The sequence below is a fragment of the Podarcis melisellensis genome (assembly GCF_964234715.1).
Source record: "Podarcis melisellensis genome assembly, chromosome: 1".
NCBI lineage: Eukaryota > Metazoa > Chordata > Lepidosauria > Squamata > Lacertidae > Podarcis > Podarcis melisellensis.
The window spans coordinates 34,899,240-34,918,498 of NC_138528.1; the positions used below are offsets into that span (position 1 = coordinate 34,899,240).

Genomic DNA, 19,259 nt, shown 5'->3' on the forward strand with positions numbered 1-19,259 from the left:
GTCCTCTTGCACTTTCGGCTGTTTGATCAAACAACAAAACTACCAGCAACGTCTATTCTTTAAAAAATAAGAACTATAATAAGCAAAGCAGAAATGGAGACCACTCCCTAATTCCTAGTGGACATATTGGTCAGCTAAACCAACACGTGTCTGGTATTTTCTTTACTTTTAACAGCAATAGATAAAACAATGACTCATCTAAACATTGGGAGACAATGAATTGCTCTATCTCACCCACCCAGGTCCTACTGAAAGCTAAATGAAGCCCATGTTTTGGCTCCCAGGAGAGAGAGGGGGGGGAGGGACGGAGGGGGATGATTACGAAGCAAAAACATTTAGATGCCATCAATAAGGGCTCAAAATCACCCTGATGTTAAACACAGAACTGACATTCTAAGAGAATATTTTGTTTTACCTTTGGTTAAGAGCCAGTTAATACAACCATAGTGTATACTTACTATATTTATGTAAGACTAGCAGGACCAAATGGGAACCTGGCTTTGCTGGCTACTCCTTTACTGCAATTGCAGTGGAAGACTTGCTTTCTTTCCTCTATGGAGTATACCCAAGAGTCACTAAATATTCCCTTCTACAGGTTCACAACAACATTCTTAGATGGGGGGACCCCATTCTCCTCCACGTATGGGGAGTTTTCATGCCTTATGGTTTATAAGCCATTAAAAAATAGCAGCAGAAAATCCCATTTAAAGTCAACGCAGTGCCAAGTGCTTATTCAGCACTGGTTAGCTTTTTTAAAAAAAAACCTCCTCTCCTCCTATCAAAGCCCACCGGAGGTAAATAATGATTCTGCAAAACCCCAAAAGATTTCCAAAGATTAAGAATATAGATGCTCACTTCTCATTTCCAGGCAAGTGGCTGTGGACATTTTAAATATTTTTGAATCCACAACATAGGAATAAGCTATCGCTTCCTCACACGAAACCTATTGGAAAAGGTGCGCCACAAATTAAGGTGTGCAATTTACATACATTGTGGTCCGCTTCCGGAAAGCAGCAAGGTCAGTTACTAATATTTTGGGCTACGTGAGGCTCTTGTAGGCCTTTGTCTAAGCCTTTCTGCCTGAAAAATTATATTTAGACATGCAGCATCTTTCCTCCAAACCCATCCTCAGGAGGCAAAACTCACTCTAAAAATAGGAGAGCCTCGTACAGATAAGGCAAGCGGCAGAGACAAATAAGAATAGGCGGATGTTTAACACTCACCATCTCCTGCTCACACCATCCTCTTTTGATGTTTACAGCACAATCTGTAGGATGCAATACTAGGAGGTGCCTTGTTTGACCTGCTGCATGATGCTGTGACATCAGTTCAGATGATGCAGCTCATTATGGGAAAGGCTGCTGTTGCCATGGCAACCAAGATGTGATAGGAATCCTTACTGCATTTCCAGGGGAGCCCAAGACAATACAGAAGGTTTTTAAAGAGACAGTAAAAAGGGAAAGGAAATGCAAGGGAGTATTGGGAAAGTGCAGTGTCATTGTATTATTTTTTTTAACCTAAGTATCGTAACAATATATTTATTATTCAGGGAAAATATTGCCTGAGCATTTCTCTGTGTGTGCAATTGCAAACTATGCACATGCACACATATTCAACACATTTTTTTTAAAGAAAGGTTTTTAATTGCATTTTTGATCTATACAAACTGTAATCTACCACTTTTTTTTTAATGGAGGAAAACATAAAATCCACACATTAATTCAGCATGGCTTATGAAAATCATCTTCTAAACATCACACTGTGCATAAGTTGTGCAAGCCAATTTGTGAAACACTGTTTACAGTGTTGGGGGCCCTTAACATGAACCAAGGTCTTTTAAATCCTGTCCTACACAAATTTGTTCCTATACTCTGATGCTTCTTCGAAATTCTATTTGCCAGTGTCTGCTTGGCGGGGTGTGTTTGTGTGGAAACTGCAATGTACATTTGCCAGCTATCCTGTGCCAGCTATTTTGCGAAGCTCTTTTAAAAATGGGGGCGGGGGGAGGGGGGAAGAAAGCTGTTTTCCCCTCTACAAGATGAGAACTTTCTAGCCAGTCAAGGGATGAAAACACAAAAAAAAGCCCCATCATTTCTCAGCTGTAAGCTAACCTGCAATATCATCTGCATGCTGAGTAGCCTGCCTTTCATCTGTCTATCAGACAGACACACAAATGAAGATTCAAGGGAGGCTGCAAGCAATCTGTGTGCCTTCTGGGCCACAGTGGCACAGGCCAAGCAGGAGTACAGTAAACAGACCTTCCTTTTTAATTGTTGTGGTTCGTGATTGGTGGGGGGTCGAGGAGGGGGGGGGAGAGAGAGACCCATTACTTTCAGCACCTGGAGTCTATCTTCCATCTGAACATAGAGGGGAATGCAACTCATACTGGCTGTGTTGTGCACAATTAAAATAGAGCAGTGTGACAATTCACACTTAAACAAAGATGACACATTTCTGGCTCTTTGCCAGCGCTACTTAGATTAGAGAGGTTTTGGCAAAACTGCTTTTCCCATGCATGAAAACCCCCTTTCAACACAACAGAAAAGCTCTGGATTTTGTAGGCTTCATAGGCATATGCCCAAGAGAAAAACAAAAGGTCTAGAGAGCCTCTGAGCCTGAGGTATGCCACATAAGTTCATGTACCAATGTCTACAACCCTTGAGCACTTGTACTCCTGCATACTAAATTTGTGTGTGTCTGTGTGTCCTCAATTTGCAACTAAAATGCAAAGTTTCCAGCATAAGCTTAAAAGAGTAACTTCTCTAGGATTTTCATTACTTGTGAAATAATGGGGTGGCGCTGTGGTCTAAACCACAGAGCCTAGGGTTTGCCAACCAGAAGGTTGGCAGTTTGAATCCCCGCGACGGGGTGAGCTCCCGTTGTTCAGTCCCAGCTTCTGCCAACCTAGCAGCTCGAAAGCACGTCAAAGTGCAAGTAGATAAATAGGTACCGTTCCGCCAGGAAGGTAAACGGCGTTTCTGTGCGCTGCTCTGGTTTCGCCAGAAGCGGCTTAGTCATGCTGGCCACATGACCCAGAAAAACTGTCTGAGGACAAATGTCAGCTCCCTCAGCCAGTAAAGCGAGATGAGTGCCGCGACCCCAGATTCGTTCGTGACTGGACTTAACTGTCTGAGGTTCTTTACCTTTTTAAGATGTAAGATTAGGATACATTTAGTAGTCCGGACACATTTAAGTGCACTATCAAGGTATAAGAGAAACTGTTGGGAGCAGATATGATCTTGACAGAATAAGGCTGGCTACCTCTGGTGCTGTTTTATGGCCAAAAGCAATGTTGAAGCCAAATCCCTTACAGATTGTGTGTGTGGTTGGTTTGTGGCTATATCTTCCTTTAAAGGTTATAGCCAAAGAACTCAAACTACGTAAGAGCAATTTTCAATTACACAGAAGGATTCTTTAAATGAACTATGGACATTGTGGCATGTATGAGATATTGCGTAAAAGTCAGGGACAAAAGGAAATTATTTATGTATTTTCATTTATATCCCACCTTTCCTCCACAGAGCTCAAGGTGGTGTACATCATTCTCATTTAATGCTCAAAACAACCCCATGAGGTAGGTTCAGCCGAGAGTGTCCTGAATCCCTGGCCTACCTGGCAGCAGGTCAGTATGCCAAGCCCCCAGTCCAGGATCAATCCATGTATCCAATTCAAAAGTTCAAAATCTAAAGTTCAGGGTCCAAAATTCTAAGTGAAGCACAGTCCCACAGATATCTTGGAACATCCAAATAGAGGTCTTTCAACATGGGCAGTTGACCATACCAGTTCCTCAGCCCTGCTGCCCTTTTCTACTTTGCCTGCTGATTGCAGCATTCGGCCTTGATGAGACAAGTGACCCTCACCTGATGCAAGCCTACTCCAGCTGAGGAATCACATAACCCCTCCCAGAGCTAGCAAGCCCCACCTGGCCAACTAGTGAACTGGGCTGTGAGCCTTTGCCTGACGCAGCCTCCTGGAGTGCCCTGCCCACTGCTCCCTATGCCTCAGAGCCTGCCATGTTTGTGCTGACAGGTCCCCTGTGGCTCTGCTTATAGATCCTGCTGCTCCGGTTCCTGTGCACTGAAGAAGAGTTTGGATTTTATATTCCGCTTTATCACTATCCTAGGGAGTCTCAAAGCGGCTAACATTCTCCTTTCCCTTCCTCCTCCACAACATACACTCTGTGAAGTGAGTGGGGCTGAGAGACTTCAAAGAAGTGTGACTGGCCCAAGGTCACCCAGCAGCTGCATGTGGAGGAGCAGAGACACGAACCTGATTCCCCAGATTACGAGTCTATCGCTCTTAACCACTACACCACACTGACCCCCCATCCCCTTGTCATCCTCCATCACCCTGTGAGTACTTCCAACACCAACCTCTCCTTCCTTGCCCCAGTATGTCCCAGTCCTGGCTACTACACCCCTCTTGGGGATCTCTTCCTCCTCTTTCCCCTCCCAACAGTCCTGCCAGTTCATGAGAGTTAACAATAGTAGTAAGAACCATCAACAAGTACAGTTTTGTTGTACTCTGCCATGAACTAATATCAAAGTGTAGAACCACCTGTTTCTAATGTAGCAGACTTGCCCTCAGGAGATACCATGGTGATGCATTCTAAAACAGGTTAAGTATTGTTTATTTGTTCATTCAATTTCTAAACCACTCTTCGTCAGTTATGATGCCAGGGTGGGCTACAATATAAACATAAAAGCATTCAAATATTAAAATTCAACTAGCAATTTAAAACCAACTTTTTAAAAAAATGATCGGAATAGGACGCAGTGCCCGTTAAATTATTGTGAATCTTGTCAAATCCTCTTCAAAGACCATGTTGAAACTGCACGTTTAATGATTGCCTTAATGCCAACAATAACATTGTGATATGTACCATATGCAGGGTGTCACTACAGTGAAGGCATTACCCCACATCACCACCCCATGAGCTTTCCTGAACAGTGGGACAGTGACAAGGGCCTTCTTTGAATGCAACACTAAACTATGGTTTAGCACATGCACTATCAATGTTACTATGGTTTAGCACATGCCTTGGGTTTGCTTCCCATTTCCTTCCCCGCTTCTCCGGAGTTACTAGTTATGTCCAAACCTAGATAAATTCTGGTTAGTTTAAACTATAGTTTGAGTTCAAACCGGCATTATAAGCCACCAACCAATTCTTGCCTGCACCAGCTAGAGTTTAGCCAAAGTTCTTTGAGTTTGGACATAATGAGGAACTTTAGTCAGTTTAAAAGTGAAAATAAATTCTTCTCATCTCATCATGGATGAGGATCAGGTAAGCCCAGATTTCACTACTGCTTCTGCATGCAATGCTAGTTTAGTATTAGTAAAAACATTTGCAAGGCACTTTAAGAACTCTGTGATAAAGCACATGGAAAAGCAAATGTAATAAAGAATAGGTTCTAATGTAGTGATCCAGCAGGTGGTTGTGAAAACCAATCAAATCATCTGAGTTACATTTCAATTTAGAAGAAAAGGCTTTAGAGATTAGTCATTGTGATGAGGAACAAGAGATGCTAATCATCATTACTGGGATTTCTTGAGGAGTCATCTGGTTCAATATAAAAAGGGTGTTGAATTTCTGGGAAACATCCCTGAACTAAAAACAAGATGGTTCAGGCTAGTCTTTCATAACTTTTGCTTGAGGCAAAATGAGAAGAAAATGGAAATATACAGCCATGCTGAAGGCAGTTTGGGAAATGCTTATTGCATATCAAGCATAGTTTTGTATCTAAAAGCATATGTCATGGCAGTAGCGTAGCGTGGGGGGTGCAGGGGGGGCCGGCCGCACCGGGCGCAACATCTGGGGGTTAGGGTTAGGGGGTGCAAATCCATGGGTTAGGAGGCGCAAATTACTTGCCTTGCCCCGGGTGCTGACAACCCACGCTACGCCACTGTGTCATGGTCTATATCAAATGCTTCGGCAGAGTTTAGTTTCCCCTTTAAAGGATCCTCACTTAGCACTTAGCATGATCAGACCAGAGATCATGGCTGCAAACCATGGTTAGTTTCACAACAAGCCAATTTCAAACCATGGGTTATTAAGCTGGCTTGTTAAACTAGCCCTTGATTGTTGCAAACTAGGATCCTATGGGTGCCAGTCACAAAATGGCTGTCATGAGGCTATGATATAACACAACATGGCTGCTTGGGGGGGTGTCTTGCATAACACACCACAGATGGCACTCTTTCCATCTGTGGGGAAAAGAACAGCAAGATTATCCCCTGTTGTAGTTGTTGTTGTTAATAATAATAATATTTATGCATGTATGCCCTGCCCATCTGGCTGGGTCTCCCCAGCCACTGTGGGTGGCTCCAAACAGAATATTAAAAACACAACAAAACATCAAACATTAAAAACTTCCCTAAACAGGGCTGCCTTCAGATGTCTCCTAAAAGTCAGATAGTTGTTTATTTCTTTGACGTCCAATGGGAGGGCATTCCACAGGGTGGGCACCATTACTAAGAAGGCCCTCTGCCTGGTTCTCTGTAACTTCACATCTTGCAGTGAGGGAACCACCAGAAGGCCTTCGGCACTGGACCTCGGTGTCTGGGCTGAACGATGCGGGTGGAGAAGCTCCTTCATGTATACTGAGCCAAGGCCATTTAGGGCTTTAAAGGTCAACAGCTACACTTTGAATTGTGCTCAGAAACGTACTGAGAGCCAATGTATATATTTCAGGACCAGTCACCAGTCTAGCTGCCGCATTCTGGATTAGTTGTAGTCTCCGCGTCACCTTCAAAGGTGGCCCCACGTAGAGTGCACTGCAGTAGTCCAAGCTACTGTTCAAAACAGAAGTGAGGGGGTTGGACTCGATGGCTCTTGTGGTCTCTTCCAACTCTATGATTCTATGATTCTATCTAATCCTGGCATCCACTGAAATGTGAATGTGTTTGAGAAGATCTGTTCGAAGTGGAGCATGCTGAGCCAGTGCAAACGTGAATTGAACAGAAAGAGCAAATACTCTCTTACGAACTGTGGATTTTTGAGGGGATATTATTTTGCAGGTACCATAGTAGGTACAGTACTGGCAGGCAGTACTTTTGCAGACATCAGTGGCAGAACAAAGACTTGGTCTTGGCTGGCTGCAACCTCCATCCCAAAATCTGGAAATCTAGAAAACGCAAACTGATTGGCTTTTGACACAAGGCAACACTGATCCCTGTAAAATTCTGAAAAACATCTGAATCAGAGAAAGATAGCCTCACTGACAAAATATATCTGACCTTCTGTTTTGTAATGTATCTACTTATCCTTTTTTGCATAAATAAGGGGCAGGGTTTGCAAAAATAAAAAGAAGAAGAAGGGCATTCTGCTCCTTACTCCTGCTTACATTATGCCCAGACACAGGTTGGATATAAAATAAAGAGATGGGAAAGCAAGGGAAGTTGGAGCGGGCAAAGAATACTAGCCCAATAACTTGCTGAAAGCTCCTCAAGGGAAAGGAACTTGGAGTCTTCCAGATGTGGGATTCCCGCTCCCATCAGCCCCAGCCAACAGGGCCAGTGGGTGGAGAGGATGGAAGTTTTAATCCATCAACATCTGGAGGGTGTCAGGTTCCCCATCCCTGCTCTATATGCACAGCATTGCAATAAGCAACAGCACATGCACACAGAGAGCGTATCAAATGTCCAGTAGCTTATCCTTTATACTAAGCAGGACTCGGCTGACAATGTCTTCCTTGAGGCCCAGTTACTGGGAGAGAACTGAGGATGTGTCCCAACCCAGAGTGTGTGCTTTTAGCAGCTCCACTGTGCGGTCCATTTCTGTCCAAAGTGCCTGCACCTCCAGACGGAACGATGCACAGTTGCTGGTGCTCTTTTCTCTCTAGACCTTAGGAAAGGCAGCATGTGGAATTCATTCAAGATGCTCTATAAGAATCCGAGACCTGGGAGAAGAAGCAGTGGAAGAGGACTGGAAAAAATTTAAGGACTATTTACAAAAACATTATAAGTTATGTGAATGTTGAGAATTTGTTAAGTTTTTAAACAACAAGCTTCAGATTCCAAATTTTTGATATTACTGGAATTTAAGTTCTGATTGTGAAATGACTAAAGTCTAGGGTAAAGTTTTTATATTGAGGACTGTTGGAATCGTGAACTAATAATATTTGCCCTAAACCTAATATACAATTGAGGAAAGTACAAAAACACAGGAAACAAGGTATTAATTTGCTGTAACTTTATTTTATTGAAAAGGATGCAGGGGATGGAAGATGTGGGGAAGTCCAGTAGATCATGAAAAATTGTTTTGCAAAGTACGATTTCTTTTTTACTTATAACCTTCTCTCTTTTCTTTCTGTAAAACTGCCTTTGTTGAATAACTGACGATGTATTTGACCTTGGAAAAAAGCAAATAAAAACATTATTAAAAAAAAAAAACCAAGATGCTCCATAAGCAGCTGAATCAGCATCAGCATCCACAGCAGCAGACAACGGCAAGAAGGGTGAGAGGAATAAGTCACAACCCAAGAATCCTTCAGGGATTGCCGTTGAGCAAACAGTGTTGATCCTTCTTAGAGATCAGCCACTTGTCTCGAAGATTAATTGACTCAGCAGACCATGCAAACTGTTTATTAAACTATTCAAATGAGGCCCTTCTAGTAACAATGGCAACTGTGCCATATGCTTAAACACAAAAGAGAAAAAGACACAAACATTTAATTACTACGCAGCACCTAAATGTTGGTGTGCAGTTTATATTTTGGAAAGCTGTTTGCCTGTTTGCTATGCCTTTGAACGCCTATTAAGAGATGATAACCAAATTTTTCATGATGCTTCCTGAGATCAAGGAGCAGGTTTTCATCTATGTTTGGATACAATTGAGTGGCATCTTGAATTAAGATGGCAGGCTGAACCTTTGAAATTGGTCTGATTTTAACCCTTGATCGCAAAACTGCAGTGATTTTTTGGGTTTGCAGCATCCCCAAGCAATGCTGGATACAAGGCTGTGGTTAATAGTAAGTATTAAATAGTAAGTATTAAAACTACTTCTTAGTTAAAATGTAGAGATCACCTTTCAAAAAAATAATAATCTGCAAAGTGATTTATCATACAGCAAAGTGTACACAATGTGATGAACAATTAAAAAAAACCCATTAAAAACCAACAAGTTAACAATATTTCAGATTTCAAAACAAAATCATAAACAATCTCCACTAACAGGAAGCAAAACAGAGAAATTGCAAAAGACACAGCCAGGCTGAACAGATAGCAAAAATATCAAAATCTTCATGGGACATAAATGTTTTGACAGGTCCCCTAGAACTATACAGTGAAGCAGCTGCATGTGACCCCTGGAGGGAATTCCCAAAATCAGGGGCCACTACTAAGAAGGACAAATTTTGGGAGCTCAGAAACTGGACCTCCTGGAAGAAAGTAACCCTCAACAGAGCCTCTAACTTAGCAGCTGGGCAGCTTCTAAAGGGAGAAGAAGGTGTTGCAAGAAGTATGCAAGCCAAACCCAGTCCTTATGGGGCCTTTAATGCATTATTCACATTGGCTTTTAAAGTATTCAAGCATTTTATCAGAAAGCTTTCGAAAGCATATTGAATGCCCCTTGCTAAAAGGGTAAAGGTAAAGGGGACCCCTGACCATTAGGTCCAGTCGTGGCCGACTCTGGGGTTGCGGCGCTCATCTAGCTTTATTGGCTGAGGGAGCCAGCGTACAGCTTCCGGGTCATGTGGCCATCATGACTAAGCCGCTTCTGGTGAACCAGAGCAGCGCACGGAAACGCCGTTTACCTTCCCGCTGGAGTGGTACCTATTTATCTACTTGCACTTTGACGTGCTTTCAAACTGCTAGGTTGGCAGGAGCAGGGACCGAGCAACAGGAGCTCACCCCATCGCGGGGATTCGAACCGCCGACCTTCTGATCAGCAAGCCCTAGGCTCTGTGGTTTAACCCACAGCGCCACCCGCATCCCTGCCCCTTGCTAGACTGCCATAAAAAATTACTAGGCAAGGTGATATATTTGGTTACATACATTCACCATTATAACAATGATAATGATTAGAAGTAGAGGCACTTTACATACCTGTCAGATAAAATTATTTATACGTTTGGACTTTTCTCTCTCTTTCTCTCTACAGATGTCAGCTGGCCAATAGCATCCTTGGTTCTTGCAAGCAGCAACAGCCAACTGCACAGTCAGCCCTTTCTATTTGCTGACATTTGCATGTACAATCAATGAGTTCCTTCTTGATGACAGTCCAATTCCGTGGCTTTAACAGCTGCTGCCACCACCATGGGACAGCTGAGTACCGGTATTTGGATGTCACCCTCAACTGGTCCCCCAATTCACCAAACTAAATAATGGTTAGAATAAGGAGGTGGGATTTTACATATATGGCAAATTAAATCTTCAAGAATGTGACAAAAGGAGAACGGGGTTAAAGATGTCCCACATGCAACAGCAGCCAAATGAGAGACACCTCAATAAATCCATTATCCATATAAATCTAATGCCATCAGAGAAAACCAGGAGTGTAATGGTGACAAAACATTATCTGATGATAATAGGCGGCATCCCTAGACCAGAGGGATGTGGTTCAACCTGTTCTGAAAAGCCTCACACTCCCCATAAATGGAAAGGTGCCTGTCTTGGGGCTACTTCTGAATCTGTTGCTGTTGTTCAAACCACAAGTGGCCTTGGTAGCACAGAGGGCCTTCCACCAGCTTTGCTTGGTAGCATAGTTGCAATTCTATCTGGACAGAGATCACCTAACTTCTGTTGCCTGTGCTCTGGTTACCTCTAAGTCAGTTTACTGCAATGTGTCATCCTTTGAAGATGGTTCAGATTCTTCACCTAGTACAGGTAGTGAAGAATTTAGTGGCCAGATAAGGTAATCTGAGCATATAACACTAATTCTGGCCCATATATCCTGCCTACGAATTAGTTTTCGGACTCAATTCATAGTGCTGGTCTTGACCATTAAAGCCTTATGCTAGGGTTGTCATATTTCAAAAAGTGAAAATCCAGACACAACAGTTGTTGTCGCTTGCTGTTTTTGAGCTATTTTGAGCTATTTTTAAAGGAAAATTGGCAAAAATGACAACATGGCTTGCCATATGTCCGCATTTTCCCCGACATTTTACAGATTTCTGCCTGGACACTGCTTCCAACTACAGTATTCCGGGCATGTCCAGAAAATTCCAGACATATGGCAACCCTACTTATGCAGCTGTAGACCCTCATAGCTTATGAACCACCTCTCACCATAAGAACCCACCTGGACACTGCTTTCATAATTAGGGACCCTTCTCCATGTGCCTCCACTGAGGGAAGTGTAGGGGGTAGGATGTACAATGCCTACTGCCATGATCAGCTGCTTTTAGGTACCAGTCTAATTCAGACTATTAATCTGGAGGGTAGTGAGTTAATGGTGAGGGGTGTTGAGCCGTTTTAGTGCACATCTTTTAGTAGGGTCAGCAGGATTGCCATTTAATAAATATTTTTGCATGAACATGTTTAGGTCCCATGCTTTATGATGGTTTTATACAGGGTTTTTAAATGTTTTTTATGGTTTATGTTGCTTGGGGACGTTCTTCCCTGAGTGAAAATGACGCATAAATATTCTAAATAAGTCTGATCAAGCCAAAAACCATAAACATATCCAGTGGCGTAACGTGGGTTGTCAGCACCCGGGGCAAGGCAAGTAATTTGCACCCTCTAACCCGTGGATTTGCGCCCCCTAACCCGTGGATTTGCGCCCCCTAACCCTAACCCCCAGATGTTGCGCCCGGTGTGGCCGGCCCCCCCTGCACCCCCCACGCTACGCCACTGAACATATCAAACAGTTTTGGAAAAGACGATGCAAAAAACATGCCATTTGGTTCCTAGAAAATAAGGACCATGATGCAACTGAGAAATAAGGCCTTGTATCGCGCCACTCAATTCTCCTCTTGATTGCAAATGAGCAGAAAATGGCATCCTCTCATTGGTTACTGCTGATGGGAGCTGAGACTGGCTGATGACACCCTAGAATAGTATAAAGGGATTTTACGCATTATAGGAGGAGAGGGAGAACTTGACACAATAATACTATTTTCAGTAGCAATTACGTTTCCAATCCTAAGATGCTCCTTAGCTTTTATCTCTTTTATCTATGCCTATACACTACTCTCGTCTTTACTACTAGACGGAGAAAGCAGCAAAAGGCATTCTATTCCCTGAAGATATGATGTGCATTCATCTAGAAGAGTGCAGAGATGTTAACAACAGGCCACTTAAATACCCTTTCCCTCCAGTTCTACTTTAGATCTTGTTTGTTCTCTAGCACTACTCCCTTATAAGGAAAACAACTAGATGAAACAGGAAAAGAGAAACACTTAATGATTCATTGTATTGGAGGCATTAGATTTGCTGCAACAACTTTCAAGATTTGTCTGGTTATATTACAAGTTTTATTTAAAAACAACAACCAGACATCACATCCCCAGGTCATTTCCTGCACTCTTTTTACAATAAACATTATTTACGCAGTGACACTGAACTCAATTTTGCTCATCAGGTAGCTTTATGATAACTATTGAATGAAATCCAGTGCATCCAACCTTGTGAATTTTGGCAGGATTCATGCTCTTGGAAGCATGCTCTTACCTTGCCAAATTCATCCAGTTCTACCAAAATTATTTCTTTAAATAAACAAATGAATATTTTAAAGATGACCAGCACAAAAGCCCCTGTGCCTGCTTGCCTATAATTTTGCTGAATGTATCTTCAAGGCCACAAGGCCTACAAATTTCACCCACTTCTGCCAAAAGGAAAAAAATTAAACTATTTTTCCAATAGTGGGGGGAGGGGGCAATGGAATAAAGTACATTTTGACCTCCAAGTCAAATTGGGTTACCACCAGATTGTCTGAGTAAACTCAGATGGAAGGGCTAAAATGGAATCGGGACCAAATTTTATGGTAGACACACATTAATATTTGTATCATCCAAAATTGAGTGACAGCAAAGAACCAAGTGCTGGGTTCAGCAAGAAGTCTGATTGTAAGTAGGAACTAAGGCTGCTATCAAAGAGTGCTTTCCATCAGTACAGTCTTCCCCAATCTGGTGCCCTCCAAATGTTTGAGACAACAACTCCAGCCAGCTCCAGGCAGCATGGAAAGCACTCATTTGCAATAGGGAGAAACAAGACTCAACACCAGCAGAACTAGATTCACCTCTTTTCAGCACTTCTCAGAGGCTGTTTTGTCCACATGTCTTCTTCAGAGCCCTGGTTGCCTAAAAATGCCCGAGGAGAGGAACTGCAAGGAGATAAGTTGTAGCTACAGGGGGAGAGTCTGCAATCCTTACCTGTGAATCCCTTTTACTCCTTAAGACAGCCACTCCCCACTTTCTATGCCTACTTTGGTTCAGACATGCGCATACAATTACATTAGATTTTCATTACAGTTGACATTGACAAAGCACAGATGACTTTGCAGGCTCCATTGAAAAGACACTGTAAGAAGGGGATAAACATAGGTGACTCAACCCACAGAGAATCTCACTTGCGTTATATACATCATAGTTGTTCTCTTCCACTGAAAGGAGGGAAAACAGCCTTTCTAGAGGGGGAAAGTTACTTATCTTTTGATCAAAAGCATCCTGTGCTTTGCAAGAATTCCAGTGTGCATATGGAACAAGCTGTGAGAAAGGAAAGTCGCCTGATCTATATATTTGCAGCGAGGGAGGGAGGTCCACTGGATCGACAGGAATAGCAGCAGATCATGCTATCATTCTTTACTTTTCCTGCTAATTTTTAGGAGTTAAGTGACACTTCTCCACAAGGTGGCAGAAAGACCACATGGTCAGCAAATGATAGTTGTTGCAGCCAGCCAGTCTCTTTTGAGGTGTCCCAGAAAGAGTCTGTAAAGAAATTATCTGTGCTGTGAAACTCTTGAAGCCGTTTTCCATTGCACAATTAATGCAGTGTAAGGATGAAATGGGGGGGGGGGATTCCAATTAAATCAAATAAAGCAAGTGTTTAAAGGAGTTGCAAGGTCTTCATCTGCAAAGACTCTGTTGTCTCATGAGTAGTGCACACATTTTATATTACAGTACTGTTCCTCAAACAAATTGTAAAGAAAACTCAAAATTAAATTTGCTTTAATCCCCCCCCAAAAAAATCAGTTTTGCATACATTAAGTATTATTATTATTTATGTATTTATCACATCTTTTCCCCAAGGAGCTCAACTATACATGGTTCTTTCCCTACCTCCAATTTATTCTTTCAACAACCTTCTGAGGTAGGTTAGGTTGACAGTTGATAAATTGCCAAAGATACCATGAGCTTAATGGATGAGTGCAGATTTGAACCTAGGTCTCTCCAGTTCTTGCCCAGTATCACCGCCAGATGACATTTACACACAATTTTTTGCAGGTGGTTTTGAAGTCCTACATGAAATTAAGTATTTGTTACATAGTTAGACAACAGACCCATCTGGCCTGGCATAGCCAGTTGGTGCCCTCTATGTACTTTTGTGGAATGCCCTCTTTGGTAAGGTGTCTCTCTCTCTTATTATTAATGGAAACTAAACACATCCCTTTTTACTGGGGTATTTGGTAGCTGAAAGATACCTGGCACCCTTGAAATAATGAATCATGAGGTCATACAGGTTTTTTTTAGATGTTTTAATTTTTTTTATGTTTAATTTGTATTGCTTTAACTTCTTGGTGTTTGCTGCTCTGAGTTCCTTTGATGGGAAAGGCAGGATTACAAATATAATAGAGAATAAAGAATAAAATATTTATTTCATAGAAATACTTATATAATGCAATGTCATTAAAAAAAACCAAAGCATGCACATGCACCCATACACACACACACACACGGCTCATCTAGTCTAAACCCATTGCAGGAATCTTTAGTCCAACATGAGGCTCCAACCCACAACCCTGAGATAAGAGTGTCATGATCTACCCACTAAGATACATACACACACACACACACACACACACACAGAGAGAGATCACCAGTTAGCTATTAGAAGAAATAATAATAATAATAATAATAATAATAATAATAATAATAATATATTATTATTTATGCCCCACCCATCTGGTTTCCCCAGCCACTCTGGGCCGCTTCCAACAAAATATTAAAATACAATAGTCTGTTAAACATTAAAAGCTTCCTTAAACAGGGCAGCCTTCAGATGTCTTCTAAAAGTCTGGTAGTTGTTTTTCTCTTTGACATCTGGTGGGAGGTCGTTCCACAGGGCAGGTACCACTATCAAGAAGGCCCTCTTTCTGGTTCCTTGTAACTTGGCTTCTCGCAGCGAGGGAACCACCAGAAGGCCCTCGGAGCTGGACCTCAGTGTCCGGGCAGAACGATAGGGGTGGAGATGCTCCTTCAGGTATACTGGACCGAGGCCATTTAGGGCTTTAAAGGTCAGCACCAATTGTTTTTTAAAAAACAGTGGTACCTTGGTTTACAACTATAATCTGTTCCGGAGGTCCGTTCATAAACCAAAACAGGTTTAAACCAAAGGCGCGATTTCACCAATGGGGCCTCCAAAAAAAAATTTGTTCGTAATCCAAAAAAAATGGGTTGTAATCCAATTTTTCTCCGCAAACTGGGACATGTCCTTCTGGGTTTGACATGTTTGTAATCCAAAACGTATGCAAACCAGACTGTACACAAACCAAGGTACCACTGTAATTTGAATAAGCATGGAGACAAAGAAACGTTTTCAGCAAAGGTCAATATAGAAGATGCTTGCGGAAACTCGGTTCGAAGAGCATTCCACAGGGCCGGGCCAGTGACCCTAAAGGCTTGGTTTCGTGTCGTTGTCAAAGAACCCGCACCGGCTCAAGGGACAACCAGGAGAGGGTCCTGCAGATTAACTCAGTGATCAAGGTGGGTTATAAGGGTTCAGGTGGTCCCTAAGCTAGACCTAGTTACTTCTGAGCTTTGTAAATTAATTCAGGGACCTTGAACCTGGCTTAGTAGGTTGGACCACAATTCCCATCAGCCCCAACCAACATGACCAATGGTGAGGGATGATGGGAGTTGGACTCCAGCAATATCTAGATGGCACCCATGTTGGATACCCCAATCCAGCCTATTATCATCATTACTTTTTGTTACCTCGATTGGCAGCAGCTCTCCAATGATGTCCTTCCAATCTCTGATACCTGGCACTTTTATATTTCCCCCCAGAAGATGCCTGGGACTGAACCCAGCCCCTTTTGCATGCAGAAGGCTTTTCACTCAAGCTTTAAAGAATCCTCAATAATCCATGGAAGTCTCTCTGCGAGCACATTATCTTCAACTGAATGCATTTTAAAATGCATAATGGGAAATATTCTGGAAGGGGTATTATAGCTAATTGGCATAAGTGCATCAGAAAGAATGTCTCCAGCAAAGATAAAAATGTGCTCACTCTGCTGAAGTGCGAAAGAACCCTCAAGGCTTGTTTCGTCATTTTCCATATCAATGTTAGTTTAAATAATTCACCCACTCTCGGCAAAGGAAATTAATATTTGTGCTGTCTCCGCCTCTCATGCCAAGGCAAGCTGTCATTTAGAATCATACCTGCTCAGGATAACACTCTCGTTCATCATTGTCAAGAGTCTCAGAGACTTGATCTTTTCTGAGCTGTTTGATCATCAAGGCTATGTCCCAGAGTAACCCTTCCACTCTGCTTGGAACTCAGTGGAAGAAGAGAAGCTAATTCTCTCTCTCTCTCTCTCTCTCTCTCTCTCTCTCTCTCTCTCTCTCTCTCTCTCTCTCTCTCTCTCTCTCTGGTATATTATTGTTGCCCAATAACTTTCAAACAAATGGAATGTGTGTGTGTATTGTTAAAGGCAATAGCTAAAGGGAAATCCTTGAAATACTGGCATTTATTCTCGTCTTCCAGATGAAGAAAATCAACCGTAAGCTTTTGCAAGGAAACATACAAGCTTTTGAAAGCAAGCCCTTCTCATATGAAGATGCCTTTTCAAGGTTGAACCTGTACTATGTACGAAATGAAGAGGGCTACTGCACTTAAGATCTGTTTGCAGTCTACCGGTATTCACAGCAAGTGCTGAACTAGATGAGCATTTGGCAGGGCTCTTCTTATGTTTAAGATTTAGTGGCATTCTGGACTGTGGGGAGCAATGGTCTACATCAAGGTGGTCCAACACACACAAACACACACACACACACACCCCTCAAGGCTTTTTTGTTGTTGTTGCAGCCCTCACCAACATTTGATGCCCCTTCCCGCAGCCCTCACGCTGCCTTCCCAAAGTCAGGTAAGTGGTGCGCTGGGCTCTGGGAAGGTGGTGTGTGGGCTCTGACAGGGTCCTAGAGTCCTCCCACCTCTTTCCCAAAGCCTAGTTAGCACTTTTCCAGCTTTGTTGTTGTTTAGTCGTTTAGTTGTGTCTGACTCTTCGTGACCCCATGGACCAGAGCACGCCAGGCACTCCTGTCTTCCACTGCCTCCTGCAGTTTGGTCAAACTCATGCTGGTAGCTTCGAGAACACTGTTCAACCATCTCGTCCTCTGCCGTCCCCCTCTCCTTGTGCCCTCCATCTTTCCCAACATCAGGGTCTTTTCCAGGGAGTCTTCTCTTCTCATGAGGTGGCCAAAGTATTGGAGCCTCAGCTTCACGATCTGTCTTTCCAGTGAGCACTCAGGGCTGATTTCCTTAAGAATGGAGAGGTTTGATCTTCTTGCAGTCCGTGGGACTCTCAAGAGTCTTCTCCAGCACCATAATTCAAAAGCATCAATTCTTCGGCGATCAGCCTTCTTTATGGTCCAGCTCTCACTTCTATACATCACTACTGGGAAAACCATTGCTTTAACTATACGGACCTTTGTTGGCAAGGTGATGTCTCTTTCCAGCTTTCAGAAGAAGATAGGAGGGCTCTCAGACTTTGGGGCTGCAAGGAGGAGGTGGAATCAGTTGAACAACACCTTTGTTCCTGGGAAAGTCCACTAAAACATCTGATCTAGATCCCACTTTTTGCCAGGAACTTCTACTTTCAATTCACAGCTCATTTTTGCCCACAACCTCTGCGGGAAATGGATTCCAGGCACTCTTGAGCCAAATAGGTGAACCATATAATATCCTGGGGAGACATTACTTAACACAAAATACACAGAGGTATTTTTTAGGCTTCAATCACTTACTCTGTCATTTACATGTGAAAAACACACTACAGTATTTCCTTATTTAGCTGCATTTGAACAGCTAAGCACACAGGAATATTGCAACAGAGGCTTCTTTCTAATCTGTGATGTCATTAAATCTCAGTAAATCCTGCTGGGTGCTGAGCACACATAATGAATCTGCAGCAAGGGAGGCAGATTAGGAAAAGGAGGAAAGGAGTGGTTATTTTTAGCTAAGGAAACCCTTTGTCTTCCAGCATTAAAAGGTGCCAGATTAGCACCTGACAGCAGGAAGCCTGTGCAGTGCTGCCTGTGTTTTTTATTCCTGGTATACATCTGTTAAAAGAGAGAGAGAAAGAGAGATGGAGAAGGATTGAAGACTTCCAGTTTCATTGTCAAACAACCAATGCTAATTCAATAGTAAAGGTAAAGGGACCCCTGACTATCAGGTCCAGTCGTGGCCAACTCTGGGGTTGCAGTGCTCATCTCGCTTTATTGGCCGAGGGAGCCGGCGTACAGCTTCCGGGTCATGTGGCCAGCATGACTAAGCCGCTTCTGGCGAAACCAGAGCAGCACATGGAAACGCCATTTACCTTCCCACCAGAGTGGTACCTATTTATCTACTTGCACTTTGACGTGCTTTCAAACTGCTACGTGGGCAGGAGCTGGGACCGAGCAACAGGAGCTCACCCCGTCACAGGGATTCGAACCGCCAACCTTCTGATCGGCAAGTCCTAGGCTCTGTGGTTTAACCCACAGCGCCACCTGCGTCCCCAATTCAATAATACTTTCCCTTTAATCAAAACTTTCCCCTTCTTCTTTTTCTTTTACAGATTTCCATCCCTACCCAGAAATGTTCAGCTGATGTAGCAGTTTAAGGCTGTAATATTATGGAGTCTCTGGTTGAAATATCACCCCTGCTGCCACCTCTTATCCCCAAAAGGCCCACTTACAGGATTGTTATAAAATTATTTAGACAGTGTATATCAAAGTTTCAAACACAGAAAATGCATATGTCAACGTACCAACATTTTCATTATTTGTGGCACAGCTCAGCAGTCCTCTTAAGTAGTGGAATAGTTGTAACAAGGCAAGGATATCTTGAATAAATATCATAACAAGGAGGATCTAACTCATTTTGATAGACAAAGAAAACTG

At 42.8% G+C, this 19,259-nt stretch overlaps 1 protein-coding gene across 1 annotated transcript in view; it reads right to left on the reverse strand.

Moving 5' to 3' along the window:
* AKAP6 (A-kinase anchoring protein 6) overlaps positions 1 to 1,334 on the reverse strand; it is a 243,498-nt gene extending 242,164 nt beyond the window's left edge. The window contains exon 1 of the mRNA XM_081888749.1: positions 1,224 to 1,334. The gene's annotated coding sequence lies outside the window, so the exon portion shown is untranslated. The remainder of the gene's footprint in view (positions 1 to 1,223) is intronic.
* Between the last annotated feature and the right edge of the window lie 17,925 nt (positions 1,335 to 19,259).